At 39.9% G+C, this 20,225-nt stretch overlaps 1 protein-coding gene across 11 annotated transcripts in view; it reads right to left on the bottom strand.

Annotated features, from left to right (window-relative positions):
• The window catches only part of Ankrd6 (ankyrin repeat domain 6), a 193,317-nt gene extending 177,920 nt beyond the window's left edge, over nt 1–15,397 (bottom strand). For 8 of the 11 annotated variants that reach the window (XM_063233229.1, XM_063233230.1, XM_063233231.1 and 5 more), the window contains exon 1: nt 15,260–15,397. The gene's annotated coding sequence lies outside the window, so the exon portion shown is untranslated. Of the gene's footprint in view, nt 1–7,256; nt 7,461–15,259 lie in introns of those variants that run through there. The other 3 variants (XM_003467439.5, XM_063233226.1, XM_063233227.1) reach the window with 2 other exon arrangements.
• Nucleotides 15,398–20,225: the final 4,828 nt, after the last annotated feature.

The raw sequence follows: 20,225 nt of genomic DNA, 5'->3' as shown, positions 1-20,225 counted from the left end.
GCTAGAAAAACCTATAGACTATGTTCAGACACTTGGAAACATTAAAGTAAAAATAATTAATTCTAAGAAAACTTCCAAAACTAGGGTGTAGCTCAATGTTTGAGAACTGATGTGAAAGGTCATGGTTGGAACCACAGTGCTGAGAGAAAAAGAGAGAGAGAAACAGACAAAAACAACTTAAAGGAAGCAAATATATAACATTCTGAAAAGAATCTGAGTGGGCTGGACTTCTTAGGACAAATTCAGAAAGTGAAATTTCTCCCCTGTTCTTATCAGGTTGTGTCTTTTTTAAGTTTCACTACAATTATCTGAAAAGTCATCTATTTCCTCCATTATCTGTCCCTTCAGTACACAGGAAGGCAACATTATTGAAATTTCATGCTGCACAGGGCAACATCTCCTAGTCCTCTTCTCAGCCTACTCAATTTCCAAAGATCTTTTTCCTGCCTTTAGAATATAAGGTGGGGGTTAGGGTGTAGTCCAGTTGCAGAGCACCTGCCTACAGTGTAACAGCTAATGTGGGGCCCACCGATAAGCCCTTCCAGATCTACTCAGGCAATAAAGTAAACTCACAATCTAGGATAAAAACTTCCCAACAGAAACATACACTGTTTTTCCCCAAGAAAGTTACAGTGTAATTTAGATGAAGTTTTTGGAAAGGTATTATTAAAATACAAAAGACAAACTTCTGCAGGTCACAAATGAATAGGCAAGATCACCGGGATCTTTTCCTGTGTATCATGTGATATTCCTGCTCTGGCTTCCAAACAAAAGCCTGACAGATGTAAGTACTCATAGATAACACACTCTTGCTGCCTTGAGATTTCTGTAAAGGGCCATGGATGATCAAATTGCAAGGGACTAAGGACATGTTTTCTGTATCTCATGGGCAAAAATATTACTAATTAGTGAGCAAGCTTTAGCCACCTGTTATTTAAAATTGAACATTTGATCAGAAGTTAAGTTCCTAGTAAAGGAAGTAGAAATTTAGACTGCAAGATAAAATATCACCATTATGATGAATGTGCCTTATTAGAGCACAGTGATAATGTTTTAACTTCCAGGATTAACAACAGTTTTCCCCATCATTCATGAAGGGGTATTTTATTCTGTTACCCCAGATCTTATAAAAGGCAAAATTCTACAATTAAATGCTGTGGTTTTATGCCTAACTGATAAGTCAGAGACTGATCATATTTCCAATACACAGATATATATTATACCTCAGTTTACAAAAGTGAACTCAGGGGCTGGGGATTTAGCTCAGCAGCATAAGCGCCTGCCTTGCAAGCAGGCAGTTGTGAGTTCGATCCCTGGTACCAATAAAAATGAAAAAGACAAAAAAAAAAAAAAAAGTGAACCGAACAAAAGATTATGATACTAAGAGAGATTAATTAGGATGAGCTCCTTCAATGATAGATTTATCAAAAATTTTTAAATTTTAAAGATTATTAATATTGAATGTTTCTATATATTCATTGAAAAACTCATAACATTTCCAATTTGATGAACTATTGTGTTAAGATATAATTATTTGGGAAGAATGGAATGAATCTTAAAAACATGCCCATATCTTTCACTCATTAATTTAATTTCTAGTAACTATTTTAAGAAATCAACTAGAGTACAAAACATTTGCATACATAATTTCAGTAAATTTTTAAAAATTATATTCTATATGCTTCTTAAATGTCCAATAAGAGAAAACCAATATAATTATAGTATGACCATGTAAAATATTTTACAGTTATTAAAATTTATATTTTTAGGTTGGGTATACCTAATAGTAGAGCACTTGCTAGCACTAAAAATAAATAAATGGTTTCAATAACTTAAGAGATCTGTTTAAAAAGTTAAGTCTATTATAGGAATTGCCCAAAGAAAATCTTTCACTGTCTTTTCCAACAGACCTTGTTCTGTCTCTAAAATGAAATGCTATGTGTTAAACATGAAGGACAGAACCACAGACATATGATCCGCAGTCAGGCCAAGACTTAAGAGGATAGCAGTATTTCACAGCAATCTAGTTATCACGCTCGGTCACTGTGATTGTAGCCCCTCACGGGTTAGGACTGCTGTGCACGTATGCCTTTACCAGGAAGAGTCCCCTCACTCCAGTTATCCACTCTGCAGCACAGAGACATCTTTGTTTCTAAGGCAGACAGAAGCCAACAAGGAGCTTATATTTCCACATCTGAGTAAAAAACTATTATTCTTCCATCTCTGTTACACATTTCAATAACCTTAACTCTGCAAAACAGCCTGATCCCAAAAGAACATAAACACTGCCAACCCCCTTCGCTTTGTTTTTAAAACTAGCACTGGCTCTAATGTGCCTGGGAGTAAAGTGGAACATAAATATTCATTTAGTAACATTTTAAAGATATGTCCATACTATATAAAACTCAGTATAGCAACCACTCAATTTATTGGACAAATCTTCAGAGATATAAAGATTCAACAACATTTCTTCAAATACTTTCTTCACAAGAGTCTGAATTGAATGTTGCACTTACTTCTGAAGCCTTTAAAGTTTAAACTAAATACAGTACATAAGTGCTTATATTCTTAGAATGTTTTAATAGTGATTGAAACTTCCTTTATAAATGAATCCAAAACATCTTTAACAAATGATTCTGTGTTGTTACTAGTGAATGAAGACTGTTAAAATACAGTATTTTTAATTTTGGCCAGGTTTGGTGGTGCACATTTATACTCCTACTACTATGAGAGGCTGAGGCAGAAGGAATGCAAGTTTGAGCCTAGCCTGATTAGCTAGACTCTGTCTCAAGGCAAAAAAAGTTTAAAATGACTAGGGATGTAGACTCTGAGTTCAATCCCTAGTACCACAGTAGGAGGAGGAAAAGGATATGGGGGAAGAAAAAATTGTTTAATCTTGGCATTGAGGATGTAGCTTAGCGGTACAGATCACGGTTCATACATGTGAAGCTAAGGATTATCCACCGCACAGGCGAAAAAGTTAAACTGAGGCCATTAAAGTGGGCCCTCGTCCATTCTGACTGGCAACCTCAAGATATATAGACAGAAATCCCCAGTTTGCACTAAGCAGAGGAAGACAGGATATAGCAGGAGGACTGCCCAGGAGAGAGGCCTCAGGATAAACTAATCCTGCAGACACCTTGATCTTGGACTTCTAATCTCCAGAACCATGAGAAAATGCATTTTTGTCAATTAAACCCTCCATTTCGTGGCTAGTAGACTAACACAGTTTTTTTTTAAAAGAGACATAATGAAAAACATTTAAAGATCAACACTAACCGATGGTGCCTAAAGATGCATACCTGAACTAGTAAGTGGCTACTGTACAGGTTAGAATTATGTAGACAGGGTTGGGATTTGGCTCAGTGATAAGAGTACATGTCAAGCTTAGGTGAGGCTCTGGCTTCCAACCCTGCACACACAAAAAGGAACCATACAGGTAGTCTTCACTTTACTTCATTCCAATATATACAATTTCAGTTCCACAGTTTAAATTATACCAGTTCCCTAACAACATGGCTCAAATTTCAATCACCACAGTATATTCTTTTGAAAAACAGCAGAGTGTAAGCTTCATCAATGTTATCATGACCGCTGACCAATCACAACACGTCTCTCAAAGTTATCTGTGACTGATCACTCCTCACCTGTTACACAGTTCAACAGACAACCAAGCAAATACGTGTACTATCTGTGTTGCCTCTTACTCTTCTGGGGATAGACACACTTATTATACATTTAAAAAAAAGGAATAATCAAAAGAGGAAACTGACCAACAAAGATGGAAGTGCCCCACTGAAGTGCAAAGTGTAACACTAGAAGTAAAACCTGAATGAGAAGTAAAGAGTTACAGGAGAATAGCTGGCCGTGTTGGCAGTGCCACCACTCACATACTCTAGATGTGCACTCCGAGGAACTCCATGAAAAGAATTTATTGACATAAGTGAGAACAGTTGTTGAGATAAATGACATACGCAAAAACTTATTGAAGGAACTCTTGGAAACACTTCACAAACCTGAAAGCACAAAGGACAAAATGTTGGAAGCGGATTCAAACTTCAAGAAAAGTAAACATTCATCAACGCATACCAAAGATGCTTGCTGTGTGTCATACGTTATATGGTGAGGAAAAGAAGACAAGCACTGTTCCAAACACCCTTGCACAAAGAAAGCCGTTTAATTATTTGTGTGTGTTCGGGTTTTTTGTTTGTTGGGTTGAGGACTCAATCTGGAGCTTTTACAGGAGTGATATCCCCACTCATTTTTTATTTTGTATTTACTGACAGGGTCTTACTAAGTTGCTAACTTGCTCAGGCTGGATTTGAACTTGTAATCCCCTGCTCAGCCTCCCAATGTGCTGCAATTACAGGCATGTACCACCATGCTTGGCTCTCAAACAGTTTAATTCTTAATGTTGCTAATGTTTTAAAGGACAGTGTACTAAATTTTAGTATTTCTTTACTTTCCTAAGTACTTAGACAATAAGAGGCGTTTTCATGTTTTGATAATAAATTTTAAACGTTCTTAGCCAGTCATGATGGTGCCTCTCTAAAAGCCCAGCTACTTGGGAAGCTAAGACACAAAGATTGCTTAGGCAGTCAACATCTGTCTGAGCAACACAGCAAGACCCCATCACAAAAAATGTGAAACAAAATAAAATAAATTTAAAGGTCCCAGAACGAGAGCAATTTTCCACTGGTATTAAGGTAGCTTATGAGAATTTCAGTATGCAGCACCATTTTTATATAGCCACAAGACCATGAAAAGCAAAGACTGCCTATGGTTAGTTTTAGAGCCAGAGAGGGAGTTATGATTGAGATGGGACACAAGCAGGCACTTTTGGGGCAGCTGGCAAATTCTACTTCCTCACCAGAATGGTGGTCGGGGGGTATTTGCATGTTGGTTATTTGTTAAGGGAAAACAATGTCACTATGACTTAAATCCATGGGAGTAAAGGATCAATGAAAACTAGTCTCAAACACTGGCCAGTGGTCACCTGTATAAGAAAATAAGAAAAACTTAGCCACCGAAGTAGAAAGGTACTTGGCAGAGGGCACAAAGGCTGCTGTCAGACATGAAATCAGAATCCAGGCCTTGCTGGCGGCCAGGCTTGCTCTCCTCTCTTTACAGTTTGCCAGCCTTTCATCAAACAGACATGCCACAAAGGGCATCTTTACTGTCCTTTTGCAAATGAGGTAATTCAATCAGGTTTGAATATGGAGGTCTGGATTTTTCAGATGGATTCCTTAATGCTAACCTCAAAGAAAAAAATAAAAATAAATAAGGGGGTTAAAAGTGGGTCACCAGTCTCAAAGACAATTTATTAAAATTATTTTCCAGGTAAAGAAATTTGGTTTTGTGGAAAACAGTCAAGCAGTTTGTCTCCCCAGTTCTTGCTCAACAATATACTCAACCTTAATAAATGTCATTTATTTGGTGGGGCTCAGGCAGCTCTGCTGTATATTTATATTTGAGTAGTTTACGATCAATACTTGGTCTTTCCTTTCAAATTTAGTACTGTAACATAACATTTTCTTCCTCATTTAAATACCCAAATAGCCTCTGATATTATTTTAAGTACAAAATTCATTAGGTATCACATGGCTTTTCTTGGCTTTAGATTAGGGAATGTTTTCATTTTGAAAACATCTTTCACTACTACTACTAAGAAGTATGTCTTATGTAACTGGGATATTGATTTCCATACAGTTCAGATGGCTAGTAAATTCAGAGTAACCCTGAATGTTTCTAAGATTTATTCTTTCAGCTGGGGATACAGCTCAGTGGCATAAGCACCTGTCCAGCAAGTGCAAGGTTGTGAGTTTGATTCCTGGTATCTGGATCCTCCTCCCCCAGAAAAAGATTCATACTTTCACTTTTAAAGTAAATGTCTCTGACATTAAGGGAATTTCCAAAAGGTTGAGGGGTAGAGGATGTAATAAGAAGTCCTGGGGCAAAATTGGATACAGTATTTTATTTCCTGTTTTCACATACATAAAAACGTCATTTTTAACACAACCAATAAATTGTAATTACAGTATTGGTATTTTGAAGAATATCAATTTGTCTAGGATTTTAAAAGATGGATGCACTAAGCAACAAGACAAGTAGATTCTGGTATATCAAAATAATAACCAAATTTTAAGATACAACAAAAGGCATAAGAAAATGAAGGTTCATTTTCTTCAAAATGTCCTTCTCTCCAGATTTTAGTAATAGAAAAGAAAAAAGTTTTGTCATCTAAAGATGAATTAGATCCATTACACATTTTGGAGGAGGAGAAAAAGCAATGATTTAGAGCTAACAATAGAAGATGGTTGTTTATTTAGAAAATGTTTGAGAATACATTTTTCAAAAGTATTTTTACCTTCATAACAATAATGGGCTCCTTCAAAGAAGATATACTTTAAATTTTAGTAATTCTAGTTATATATTAAAGACCACGGGGGCAAAGGCAGCTCATTACTTACCAGAATCCTTTGATCGTCCTATATGCAATCTTTTAAATCTCCACTAGCAAGCATTTTTAAAAATCAATTTCCCTATATCCTCCCAAGAGGAAGGTTTCTAGCTATAAGCCCTTCACTGGATGATAAAGTATTTTATTTTAGAACACAAAAGTACTAATTTATTTATTTATTTTAATGCCCTAATTTATACTCAAACACCCAGATTTTATTTCAGAATAGTAGTAAAGATGCAAATAATTTAAAGCATCTAATCCTCACTTTTTGTTTTCTGTGGTACTACAAATCAGAGGGTCTAGTATAGCCTAGACAAGTGCTTTACCACTGAACTATATCCCCAACCCTGATTCTCCATTTTAAAATAGTGGTTCTGAACAGTAAGCCATATGTGTTTTGATTCTTCAGGTTCTGATTGCTTTATCTTTCAGTTTTGAGACTTTTAAATTTTAGTTTCACTTTTTTCCAAATTACACAAAAACCCAGAGGTTCCAAGGCTTCCCTACTGGTTTGGCAGCCCTTCCCCAAGTTTTTGAACAACATGTAGAGGAAAACAAAGACTTCAGTAAGCAAGCTATTCATTCAGCATCACATAACCCCAGATAAAACATTCTAGACTTTAAGGATCACAATTAAATAAGCACCATTCTTCAAGTGCCTATAAAAGCACTAGGACTTAGGATCTTTCTCTCATCATAATTTCTTTTACTATTAATTTTTACCTTGATTTTTTTAAAAAAGCCACTAACGAAGGATGATAGTGCTAAATTTAGCTTTAAGTTGTTTACTCACCATTATGAGGTATACTGAGTTCCACTGTAAATATGTCACATTCGCTAAAGTCCCACTGCCAACTTTCCTGTTGTTTTTTCTATTTGGAAACAAGACAGCAGATGTTTGTATAGGTGAGCTAAAGTAGTAAGTGATTTGATTTATAGGATAATGCTAACAATTAATGCCACCAGGCATTCCCCTCTTGGTTCCCCTATCAAGCAGACAAAGTTTCCGTGCTGGTTGAGACAAGATGTCTAGAGCTGCCAGACAAACTATTTTTAGGGCATAAAAAAACAAGTTGCCAGAAGGCCTGAGTAGTTTGAGTGTGGACCACAGGCCACTTGCATTAGAAGTCGGGGTACTTGTTAAATGTGTACTTTCTCAGACCTACTGAATCAGAATCTAGTGAGTGAGGCTAGCAATCCTCAGACAACTTTTAAGCATGGTAAGTTTGAAAAGCATTGGTCTAAGGAAATTAACTGGAGAATGAACAGAAAGTTGATGGGAAGACAAACTTAGTAACTTGCTCAAGGTCATTTAATTTAATGTTAAAATGATTTTATTTATTTTAATATCATATCATATAGGTTCTGTTATTCCCACAAGATAATAGTAAGCCAGAGAGATTAAATAGGTTCTAACTAGGAGAACAGTTACTCTCAGTATTATACTGTGTATCTAGTAAAGGGTTCAGCAAACTTTTTCCTGTAAAAGAATAGATTGGAAATATATTTAGGTTTTGTGGACCATTTCACTACTCAATTCTGTCACTGTACTGTAAAACTACTTGTAGACAGTAGGTAAAGGAATGAGCATAGCTGTGCTCCAATAAAACTTGATTTATAAGAATATATAGTATGCTGGATTTGGTTCATGGCTGTTACATGTTGACCTTTCTTGTAGCATTTTTTTTTTTTCTCTTTGTTCCGCTGAGGACTGAATCAGGGGCTTCTACATTCTGTTGTATTTTTTGCCAGTGCTGGGGATAAAATTCAGGGCTTCACACATGTTAGGTACTAAGCTATACCCTCTAACGTATCTTTAATTCCAAAGAAAGGTAACAGAATATGCAACTTGGCATAAGGATGTTTTATGATGAAGACAACTGAGCAGAAGTAGATATAAGCAAAGCTATCTTTCCTTCCTCTGTCAAAAAGCAGGACATAAATTTACAAGTGTCTCTCAGGCCCTCTCAACAAGGAGGGACAAATAACTACATATATGGTTATATTCTTACCAGCCTGGAAATGACACCAGATGACTCAACATAACAAACTGGACTGACTCGCCTTTGTCCACCCTTAGATTTCATGCATTTGCCTTCCAACAGTTTATAGTCTCTAAAGACTTACAGTCCTTTAAATTTGTCTTGTGGTTTCACTAAAAAGTTACTGTTCCACGCTGAAGATGCTAGATAAGCCAGAGTTGTAAACTCCCTTTCTGAGAATTATTCTTTTCTTCAATTTACTCCTATATCAAGTGTTCCTTATTTTTCCCTACACATACACAGGAACCATGAAATAAGACAACTTTTTAAAGAAGTGTAACTTATGGCCTGAGGATGTAGCTTAGTGGCAAAGTACGTGCCTAGCCTGTGCAAACCCCTGAGTTCAATCCCCAGTCTAGGGAGGGAGGAAAAAAATAGACAGATAGTATTTATCATCTTTTAAGTCATATATATTTATGTGTATATGACTGAAGTCATACATATACATATGACTTAAAAGATGTGTACAGTTGCACAGACTTGTAGACCCAGCTACTCAGAAAGCTGAGGTAGAAGTACAGCTTGAGCCCAGGAATTCAAGGTCACTTTTGGCAACTAATAAGACTATTCTCAAAAAAAAAACCATGTATTTTATTATTTGGATCTTTTTTCTTTGATGGAACAGCTCAATCCTATTAATGGATAAATGGAACATTACTGTAGTTGATATAAAATACTTAAGTTTTGCCATGACTAACTGGGTATTGGGATCTTTCACTTAATTTTCTTCTAATCCCTCCATACTTCTAATTTGTAGCTGTCGGATGCTGGATCCAGCCAGATGGTGCTTTCCTACCCACAAATTGACTTCAAGTGAAAAAGATAAGCAGGTTCAAATTTTACAAGTTTACTTTCCCATAAGAGCAAATAAGTAAAAATTGCATGTACATTTTGTGATTATGTAACACATTCCACAGCAAGGACTTGTTTTGAAAGAGAAAAAGGTTTCACACTAACCTACTGCCAGCAGCTTAAAGTAGCTTTAAACGCTTATGATAATGTTCAAGAAACCATTAAGACATGCATATTCTTGTCCTTTGCTAATCTTCCTCTGCTTCATCTTTCTCAATTGTACAATTCTCTACATGGTTGAATGACTGAATAAATTAAATGTTTTATTCTCAAATAAATGTTTGAACCTAGATGGCTTAATAACACTTATATTTGCTCACGTAGCAATTACGATACAATTATTTCCTATATGAAGTTCTCATCCACACCTTTGTGTGGATGTTTGGTTATTTGGTTGTTAATAATTTGGTTGTTGGAAAATCAGAAATAAATTATCTGTTGCCAGCTACCTTCAATTGATCAGCAAGAAGAATAGCCTATTTGTATAAAAGATGGTTGCTTGTACACCAGTGAGGTTGTTTTCCCTTTAAAGTAAATGACTGGGCTCAGAAACAGTTTGGAGACTCCCAGCCTCCTAAAGTCCAGGCAGTGCTGTGCAACCAGCTCTGGCTAGTGGAATGTGAACAGAAGTGATAAGCCAACGTGGTATGTCTCTTCCACTGTTTCTTCCCCCTTGTAGCGACTTTGGGGCCACTTGTTGAAGATGGCAGCCTTACAAAAAGGAAGAAAACTTGATGCCTGAGTCACATGAAGGAAAACTGTGCAGAAACAGTTCCAACCTGGAAGGATTAAGGCCTTATGTGAGCTAGTGACAAGCTTTCACTTGTTAAGCCACACTGACTAGGAAATGTTTGTTACAGCAGATAGCCTACCTTAACAGAATATGCAAGTGCTAGTAAAAAAGTAAGATCATTATTCCCGAAAGGATTTGTAAGATTAATGCAAAATTTGAGGGATTCTATGTATAAGAAGAGCTTGTGTCCAGGACTAGTAGCACACTCTTATAATCCCAGCCCTCAGGGAAGGGGTGACAAGAGGATCACAAGTCTGAATACCACCTAGACAACTTAGTGAAAATTTGCTCTAAATAAAAAAATAAAGAAGGGCTGTAGCCCTGGGTTTGATCACTTGTACCACGGGGGGTGGGGGGGTTGTCTTGCAAATTGCCATTTTTGCCACTTTAGATAAATCAAAAACAAGTCTCAATAACTGGAAACCCCTGTTTATTAAGTAAATATTAACATCTTTTCTAAAGTATAAATGCTATTGCTCCCCTAAATCACTGAATACTAAGTAATGTAGAAGGTATTATATATTATTTACATACTGTATATTTATATAAACCAGAGAATTAAGTTTGCTCTCCCTAAGGAGCTGGGGCAGTAGTTCATTGGTAAAGTACTTGCTTACCTAGAATATGGTCCTGATTTGTTTGGGCACTGCAAACAAACAGCACTGCAGGAATTTTTTTCCAGTGCTAGGGATCAAACTCAGAGCCTCACACATACATGTAAGGCAAGGGCTTTACCACTGAAAGACAGCTCCAGTGCCTACTTCAGCCCTCAATACCACAGCATGTGTTTTCCACAGCTGTTTATTTCCTCACAGATTATTACTCCATAATTTTCTAGAGCCTGAGCAGGGTGAGGAGAGATGTGCCTGCTGTAAGGCTGACTGCACAGACTGGTTCCACATCTGCCCAATGGGGGACTCCAAAACTGTTCACCTGCAATTTCTGGCCCTTGAGGAATGGAAGCGGGAGTTTTCGGCATCCAGGTGAATGGCCAGAGGCTCTAAGGAAAAAAAGAACTGCTCAGGCTTATTCCAGGTTTGAACAGAAAGAGCCTCAAAAAACAGGCAGGAGAAAAGAGAACCAAAAGAGGCCAATGCACCCAAGTGAGGACCCTGTCATGGGTGGGCAAAGCTCAGTAAACCATGTTGTTCTGTGATGCCTACTAATTTTTCCTGAGTTAGGGATCCAGGAGAATCTGATGAAAGCTATGGAACAAGCAATTATTCAAGTATGCAATTTCAAGATGCTCTCAGAGACCTTGTAGTTCACCAATGAATCCTAGGTCAAAAATTCCCTACTTTTAAGCCGCGCATTTAGCTCAATGGCTCATAATTGTGAGCTTGTGAGTTTGATCCCTAGTACCAAAAAAAACCTACTTTTTTAAAAGAGTTAATGACTGATTCGCAGCATGGTACAACCCACTAGTAAATAACTGAGGTATTTCCTGTAAGAGAAAACACAATTATTTCTTGCATCTCTTCCCCCTAAATAGAGAAAAGGAGGAGGTAAGACAGAGAGGTAATGTCATTCTAGCTGCCCGGCCACCCCGTACTGTCTCTAACCTTAGTGTCTTAAGTTAGGATTACATACAGTCCAATAAAAGGACATTATTAATAATTTTTTTTTTTACTTTTGAGAATTTTTTCTTTCTATTACTTTCACACAGAAGTTACAAAAATAGTATATAAACTCCCACTCCTGGCAATCACCATTCCATTTTCTGTCTCTATGAGTTTTATTACTCCAAGTACTGAACTTCATGTAAGTGGAATCACATACTATTTTTCTTTTGTGACTAATTTATTTCATATAATGTCTTCCAGGTTAGAGTACTATTCTGCATCCCTTGACCAGATATTTGGCAACTGTGACAAATCCATAAAGGCAATCAAGACACTTGACAATTTCAGCGGCAACAGTCTTCTAAATGTGGTGGGGACTCCAGAAGCCACTGGAAGTAAGTCAGTTTAAGCATCAGATCCCATTACATTCCTAGCAATGACATCACAGCTTTGCAAAGCCACATTTTCAGTGCTTACTGTGACAAAAAGCAAGTGCTGTGGGAAAATGAACGTACAACAGGAAATCAGAGTGGTGGTGCCCAGGATCACAAGATATTGCAAGATATGAGTAATACAGGCACATGTATCCTGTTAATAATTGAGGTGATTTAAAAATAATACAAAGTGCCTTTTCTCTCTGTTTATATGCATTATTTTTTCAAACAGCACCTAATTTAACAAGATATAATTGCTTAGTTGTTTATACCAAACTGCTTCAACCTAGAGACATGGTGAAAAAATTACTCAGACATCAAGGGCTCCAAAAACCAAGTCCAGGAATTTTTATCTTAACCGAGAAGTCAGAGAATTGTGCAAGATCACTAAACAGTGTGGTGTGATCCTAAAGAAATAACTTAAAACAAAGAATATAACACTAGCATGAAAACCAGGAAAAGAGGCTAAAACCATTTTTAAAGGTCACTCTCAGTCTGCTTAATCTTTCAAACCCATACCATACCCTCTAGATAATTTGTGTATTAAAAAAGGGGGCTGGGGATTTAGCTCAGCGGCATAAGCGCCTGCCTTGCAAGCAGGCAGTTGTGAGTTCGATCCCTGGTACCTATAAAAAGGAAAAAGACAAAAAAAGTGGGGGGGAGTGCTGGGGGGGGAGAGTGCCGCGGTGGGGGGGGGGGGTGCCAGGAATTTAGCTTAGCGGCATAAGCACCTGCCTTGCAAGCCCTTGGTTGTGAGTTCAATTCCCAGTACAAAAAAAGGTGAGGGGGAACCCTCTAAAACGTGTATGTACAAATTATTGTTTTCCCAATTCTTAGGGATTCAAATAAAGCTTTTAAAATTAGAGCCTTCACGCTATGCTTAAAGCGACAGAGCCTCCTTGACAGTGACACAATACGTATCTGGAGTCTGTGCTGCAGGACCTCAAGCAAAACCTTGAAGACAATGGACAAGACCATCCCTGCACAACAAGATTTTACAGGTTTTTGTGTTTACATTCTACTTTCAATATCCTGCTTTTAACTTCAGAATGTACTAGGTTATAGGGAAAATGGTTATTTGAAAATGTCCCTTCCTCAGAGATCTTAATTTAAAATATATGTGAAAAGCAAGGGAAAAATTTAAATCCATACACTATCCAGAACAGGGGTTGCTTGAGGGGAAGGCCCATCGCCTACGGGGGTGACAGGTACTTGGATGTATGTTCGACTGTTCTTTTTGAATCTGTACCTGTAAGTGGCATGCTTCTCCAAATATACCTTACAGAGACAGGACCAGAATCTCCTCTATATGGGAGGGAGGGCCATGGGAGTTCCAAGTAAACCTTGTCACTAAGCCAAGTTGTATTACATGCTGTTGGCTTGGGTTTGGAGTATACGCTTCTTTTGAGAGGCTAATGGACTTAAAGGGGGAGGCTAAGTTAAATTTTTGGTACCACTATGAATAAGGAATTACCAAATTAGCATTTTGAAATCAACATCCATTTATACTTCCTTAAACTGTGCTGCTATTTGTTTTTCAGTCTCTTCAATTCCTCTCCATCCCTCATCTTCTTTCTTAAATTTTCATTAAACTTTATTTTTAGTGATACTGGGGACTGAATCCAAGGCCTTTGCACTGAGCTCTGTCCCAGCCCTTTTTGATTTTTTAAAATTCTGAAACAGGTCAAGTCATTTAAGTTCCCCAAGTTGGGCTCCAACTTGGGATCCTTTTGCCTCAGCCTCCCTGAATGCTGAGATTACAGCCCTGCTTCCATCCCTCTCCCACTCTCCTCTGCTCACTGACAGCCTGGAGGAGAGAAAATTTTCTACTGTAATTTGTATTCCCAATTTTTAAAAAATTCTCCGTTGACCATATGCTAAGCACATACTAGGGAGACATAGGAGTTAAACATGTAGAGACACATCTACTGCATGCAGGAAAAGGGTTGCTACTGTAGTTTTAAGGATGGGAACAACAATGGGTACATACACCTTGGGACCATCTTAAACACAAGTATGTTTGTCTTCATTTCTCAAGTTTTCTCCATTTACGATGACTTAAAAATACTACCTTCATATAAATGATTTTCATCATCCAACAGGTTCACGACAAGAATATCTAACACTCAAGGACATCAGCACTATGCCAAGCTGTATCATTTCCCTCAATTCCCACAGCAGTACCTCCAGGTTTAAAAAAGTGTGTTTCCGAATGCCACACACAAAACAAGTGGTACCATCAAGACTTCATCCCAGCTAAACCCCCCTCCCATCCCAACCCCGGGCAAAATGGATCTCCTCACCTGGAAAGCACTTCTCACTAGCTTTACAAAACTCAGGTCTCTCGGGGCCTGGGATTCAGCTCACAGGCTCTTGTAAGCGCAAGGTTGTGAGTTTGATCCCCGGTACCAGAAAAACATTCAAGTCTCTCTTGCATCACAAATAATGTTTCACTTTTCCTCTTGCCCCACATTGCGCCGGAAAGGGCCACGCTTAAATCCCCCAAGGCAAGGTAAATTGATGTTTAAACTCAAACCAAACAACCCGTTCCAGGAGTTGCCACCCAGGAACGCTGCAAAGAGCTGGGGTTCTCTCAGGGTCCCATGTATCTCCCGAGGCGGGGCGGGGCGGGGCGGGGCAGCCCTCCCCCTTCGCAGCCCTCCAAAACGTGGGGAACAAGGTCCAGCCAAGTCACCGAGGCGACGGCGGGCAGTGCCTGGCGATAGGCAAGGACCTCTTTCCGGCCCGCAGACCGCGGCGGGGGAGGAACCTGGGGACCCCACCACCAGCGTCTTCAAACTCCAGGAGCTCACTGGAGAGAAAGCGGCGAGCAGAGTTCTCTCCCCACACACGCCCGGCCCAAAGTTCCACATCCTCTGGTCGCAACTGAAGTAAAACGGAAAGGAGACACCTCGGGGAGACCCCACCCCCGGGCTTTCCCGAGGCTGCCGACGCGCTCCGTCCGGGTCCCCACTCCACTCGGGCAGCCAGCGACCCAGGGCGCAGGGGCGCAGCGCCCGTCACCCACAGCGTCGCCGGAGGCCCGGCGAGTGGGGAGCGCCCACCCTTGTAGTAAGGGGTTCTCCAAGGGCTTCGGCGAGGCGGCACCTTACCTTTGGTCCCGCACCAGGCGCCCGCACCTCTGGGCCCGAGCGGAGGAATGCGACGGGCTCCAGCTGGCTCGCCGGCCCCCGGGCCTGGGCGCCACCCGCGCCACAGCCTCCAGCAGCTCGCACTCCCCGCCACGCTCCGGGATCCGCTCGGTTACCTGCCGGCCGGCCCGCCCCGCCCCGCCCCGCCCCGGCCACGCCCCCGCCGCGGCCACGCCCCGCCCAGAGAGCGGCTTGGAAGCTGGGGCTGCAGCACCTCGCGGCGGCCGGCACAAACACGCTGAAGCCCTGGGGGTGCCCGCCCCGCCCCGCCCCGCCCCGCCGAGGTTCTTTGGCTTGAAGCTGACTTTTGGGAAACGAGAAGGGGGAGGGAAGGGAACTGAGATGGAGTTAGCTCCCCCCCCCCAGCGTTGCCAGGGGGCATCATTTGAACCAGAGGGCAACTGGAAGAAGAAACCTCCAAACTTCAACTCTTGTCCAAGTGGATATTTCAGCACATCCCTACCTAATTCACTGCACTGGAACTACTCAGTGCAAATGAACAACAACGATGAATGATCCAGCTTTGTTAAGGGAGCTGGAAAGGAAAAAGGAAGCTGTTATTACTCACAGACTGTAAGTTGCTTGTCGGAACCGTCCCAGATGGAGCAGACAAAAGTGCTCAGTGCAGACTTTATACATCATTGTTCTAGTATTTTGGTCTATTTTATTACACAACTGTTTCTGCCATACCTAGAAGAGCTACCTAAACATAAGACTAGGGTAGTAAATTCTAGCGTGTTACCAAGAGATAGGTGGGGGCTGAGGGTATAAAACCTAGTGGAGGGCCAGGCATATAGCTCAGTGGTGCAGCGCCTGCCTGGCAAGTGCAGGGTCCTGAGTTCGATTCCCAATATATTCCTTACCCCTTAGTAAGAGTTAACCTCAAAGAGTTTGTTTATTCAGACTCAATAAAGCCACAATGGTGATCCAAACTATTTTCCAGGCTAGATATGTGACAGATTACCGTAGGAAAAGATAAATCAAGTGGCCCTCTCTGTTACAGTTTCTTCCATGATTTGGCCTTGATATAATCAGTATACGAATTTGGCATACTTGCAGGTGGCATGTCTTTAACTCTTTCATAAGTATTTAATGCAGTATTTTTGAACAAAAGTATGAATGAATTGGATGGAACCCATTTAAACATTTTGACGAGGCATGAACAGGTATCTGTTCTCCAACCACAGAAGTAGAGAAAGAGGCAGATGGAACCCTAAAACTGAGGTTTGGGACAAGCATTAGTGAATCAGATTTTCGTTATCCCCTTTTAAATAGACCTGCTTTCTAGAGGAAAGGAACATGAGAAGCCCCTCCATTTCCTTATGATACTTGTCTTCATTTCTCCTCCAGGGAAAATATGACAGGAGAAATCCCAAGAGTTCCTGCCCACATGAGGGAAGGGTTAGTGTATGATTTTCACCACTACTTTGGGAGTGTCCTCCTCCTCCATAGACATAGACATAGCTGTAGCTGTATTTAGCAGAATCTGAAAACTCTCTTTTTTGAGTGTTCTTTGGCTTTCGGAGTGTTCCTGGCCCCACGGCTCCCCATGTGAAGGAAATCTAAACACAGTTCCTCTCTGCCATTTGTAGCTACAGGTTCTTCTACAGGCAAATCACAGCCAAGCTCCAGGAGAACTCCCAAAGGCAAGGTATGTGCATAGAACTTTCTAATACTATCGTTCCTTTCTCAGACTTTTCCAGATAAAGGAATTTTCTTAGATAATCCCTTAAATAAACTTCCAAAGAATAGAGTGCCTCGTTTTCATGAGAGGTTTTAAAAACATCACGGTAAAAGTCAGTATGAGACAGGGTTTTAAGTTATATTTGTTGGCCATCAGAGCAATCAATTGGAACAAAAAAAAGGGGGGGTGGAATTTAGCTCAATGGCATAAATGCCTACCTGGCAAGTACAAGGTCGTGAGTTCAATTCCTGGTACCCCCCGCAAAAAAAAAAAAAAAAAACAAAAACAGCCCAGGGATTTAGCTCAGTGGCATAAGCACCTGCCTGGTACCACAAGATCCTGAGTTCGATCCCTGGTATAAAAAAAGAAACAAAACAAAACTAGAAAGCACCAGTCAACCTGTAAGGCATGTGCTTCTGGGAGCTGACTAATCTGCATTTGTTCCCAGACTTTGATTAATGGAAATTCCTGGCAGGGGGCCCCATGAAAGCCAAAACAAGCAATGGCTGAGCTGCTTGGACATCTTACTTATCCCCAAATGGGTGCAGTTTAGAGCAACCAATGAAAGGAGTCTCCTGCATTACCCTCTACATGAGGAAGGCTCCAGGCCAGCAGTTTTATTCTTGCTCCTCTAACCAGCTCAATCAGGCCAGCCTCATATATGCACCCCACCACTAACTTCTTCAGCTTTATGAAAAAGAGCCTGCTATGCAAAGGATAATATTCACTGCTTTGTAATAATATAATCTGTTACCATTTCTGACAACGTTTATTTAAGAGTTCGCTGCACAAACTATCTTTCATGTTAGCATCAACATTTAACCTTCATGAAGTACCCTGTTCTGGTTTCTCTCCCTGCCATTCCACGGGACCTGGCTTTGCTACAGCTTCCACTTAAGTAAGAAGCTTTCCATGTGCCCCTCGTTATGCTGATCCTCCAGAGGAAACCACCATCTGGGATGTTTGCATTCATAATTCTTTTATCACAAATATATGTGTCCCTAAACATTATGTGGTTTCTTTTTTGCAGTTTTTGAACTTTCTGCAAATGGAACAATTTTGCGTCATTCCTATACAACTTGGCACTTTTCACTCAGCATTGTATTTCTAAGAGTCACAACACTATACTCACTCTCATACAGTTTTTCATTGTAAGAATATAGCATGATTTAGTTATCCATTCTATTTTTGGACATTGGGCTACCTCCAGTTTTTGCTGTTGCAAAGAATGTTGCTGTGAATAATTTTCAATGTTATTTTTTCCCAGTACTGAGGGTTGAACTCCAGGCTTTCATACTGCACTGCATCCCCAGCCCTTATTTTTTATTTTAAAACAGGGTCTTGCTAAGTCATTTGAGTTACCCATGCTGGGCTCAAATTTGCCATTTTTTACCTCAGTCTCCCAGAGTGTTGAGATTACTGCCATGTGTCACCACATCTGGCTTTAATATTACTTCAAATGTATGTGTGCAAGGATTTGGTTTTTGCTGGGCTGTGGATTGAACTCCAGACTTTTGCACTGAGCTATATTCCCAGCCCTTTTTATTTTTAGTTTTTATTTTGAGACAGGGTCTTAAGTCACTAAGTTGTCCAGGCTGGCCTTGGAAATGTGACCCTTAGCCTTACATCCCAGAGTATTGATATTACAGGTATGCGCTACCACACCAAGCAGTGCAAAAATGTTTTTTAGGATATGTATCTAAAAGTAGAATTGGAAAATTTATTAGATGATGTAAAACTGTTTTTGAAATTGGTTGTCCCAATTTTTATCTCTATCCGCAGTCCCCTCACCCCACATCTTCACCAGCATGTTGTCTTTGTGAGAACATTCTCTTTCTCTGTGTGAAATGATTTCTCATAATGGCTGCAATTTGTATATGTCTGATTACTGGTGTGGTGGCATTTCTTTGATGCTTGGTAACCATTCTTTTTTCCTCGTTTGTTCACTGGTTATGTCTTCTGCTCCATTCCATGTACTTTGAGAAATCCTTTTTGACCCCAAAGTTTTTAAATTTTATCTTCTATGGACTATGTTCACATTGCATTTGAACTTCACGGTTGCTGTCATTTGCATTGCTAGCAATATCTTATAATGGGTTTCCACAAATGCATGATTCTGTTTTGCTCCATTGTCTATTCTGTTGCTAGTACCATATTACCTGACAATCTGTGGTTTTATTTCAAATGGTGATTTCTGATCTTTGGAGTCTTATCCAACTTAATTGGGCTTTTTTTCCTTTATAAAAATCAGAATGGACTTATTAGGCATCATGAAAAACGTGGGATATTGCTGTGGAATCAGTAAATCTGTGTGTGACGGGTTGCACTATTCATTCATAATTACTTGTTCCATTTCCACTCTTACAATGTTTTCCTATATTTGTTTCTGCTGCACTGGTGTTGCGCTTGTGTTGACTAACCCTGGTCAATACCATGTTAGAGCAGAAACTTACATTTTTTTTTAATTTTAGTGTCTTCCCCAGTCCCCTTGAGCATCTGCCCTTTACCATTAGAACATCATACCCCTAAAGAGTGGCTTCTTCATTAGCCAGGATCCTAGAATGAAAAGAAAGATGAAATCACAAAGAATCCAGCTTAGCAAGTGGAAGTTTTCAGCTTTTATGTAACTGAATTGAGAATCAGTTGGTCACTGACATTGACACCGACATCTTTATAGTATTGAATCCTTTATACAAGATGTGTGCAAAGATCTATGCAGTGTTGTTCACATTTAGTTTCACATAATCACTGCTACAACCAATATACACAACTAAGCCAGGCATGGTGGGACATATATATAATCCCAGCTATCTAGAAAGCTGTAACAGGAGAATCCCAAGTTCAAGGCCAGCCTAGGCAGCTTGGCAAGATCCTGCATCAAAATAAAGAGTCAAAAGATCTAGAGATGATTTCAGTGGTAGAGAGATTGTCTAGCATGAATGAGGCCCTGGGTACTAAGAATACACACACACACACACACACACACACACACACACACACACATAGTGTGTGTGGGAATATATATTTTAAACATTGAAAACAGTAAAACACTTTACTAATTGCATCCTGGAAGGTGGGCGAGTTGGAAGACAGTGAGTTCATACTCCAGGCCTCCTCTATTATCCGCCCACTGAGCCAGCAGAGCCAGCTGGAAGAACGTAAAACTGATGGGAACCCCAAGACCCAGGACAACAGCCTGTAGCCCAGATGCACACACACCTTTGAAGTAATCAACAAGACCAG

This window comes from Cavia porcellus, unplaced genomic scaffold (assembly GCF_034190915.1).
Source record: "Cavia porcellus strain 051 isolate PalLab524CR breed Dunkin Hartley unplaced genomic scaffold, mCavPor4.1 scaffold_22, whole genome shotgun sequence".
NCBI lineage: Eukaryota > Metazoa > Chordata > Mammalia > Rodentia > Caviidae > Cavia > Cavia porcellus.
This window is presented reverse-complemented; position numbering and strand designations above follow the sequence as displayed.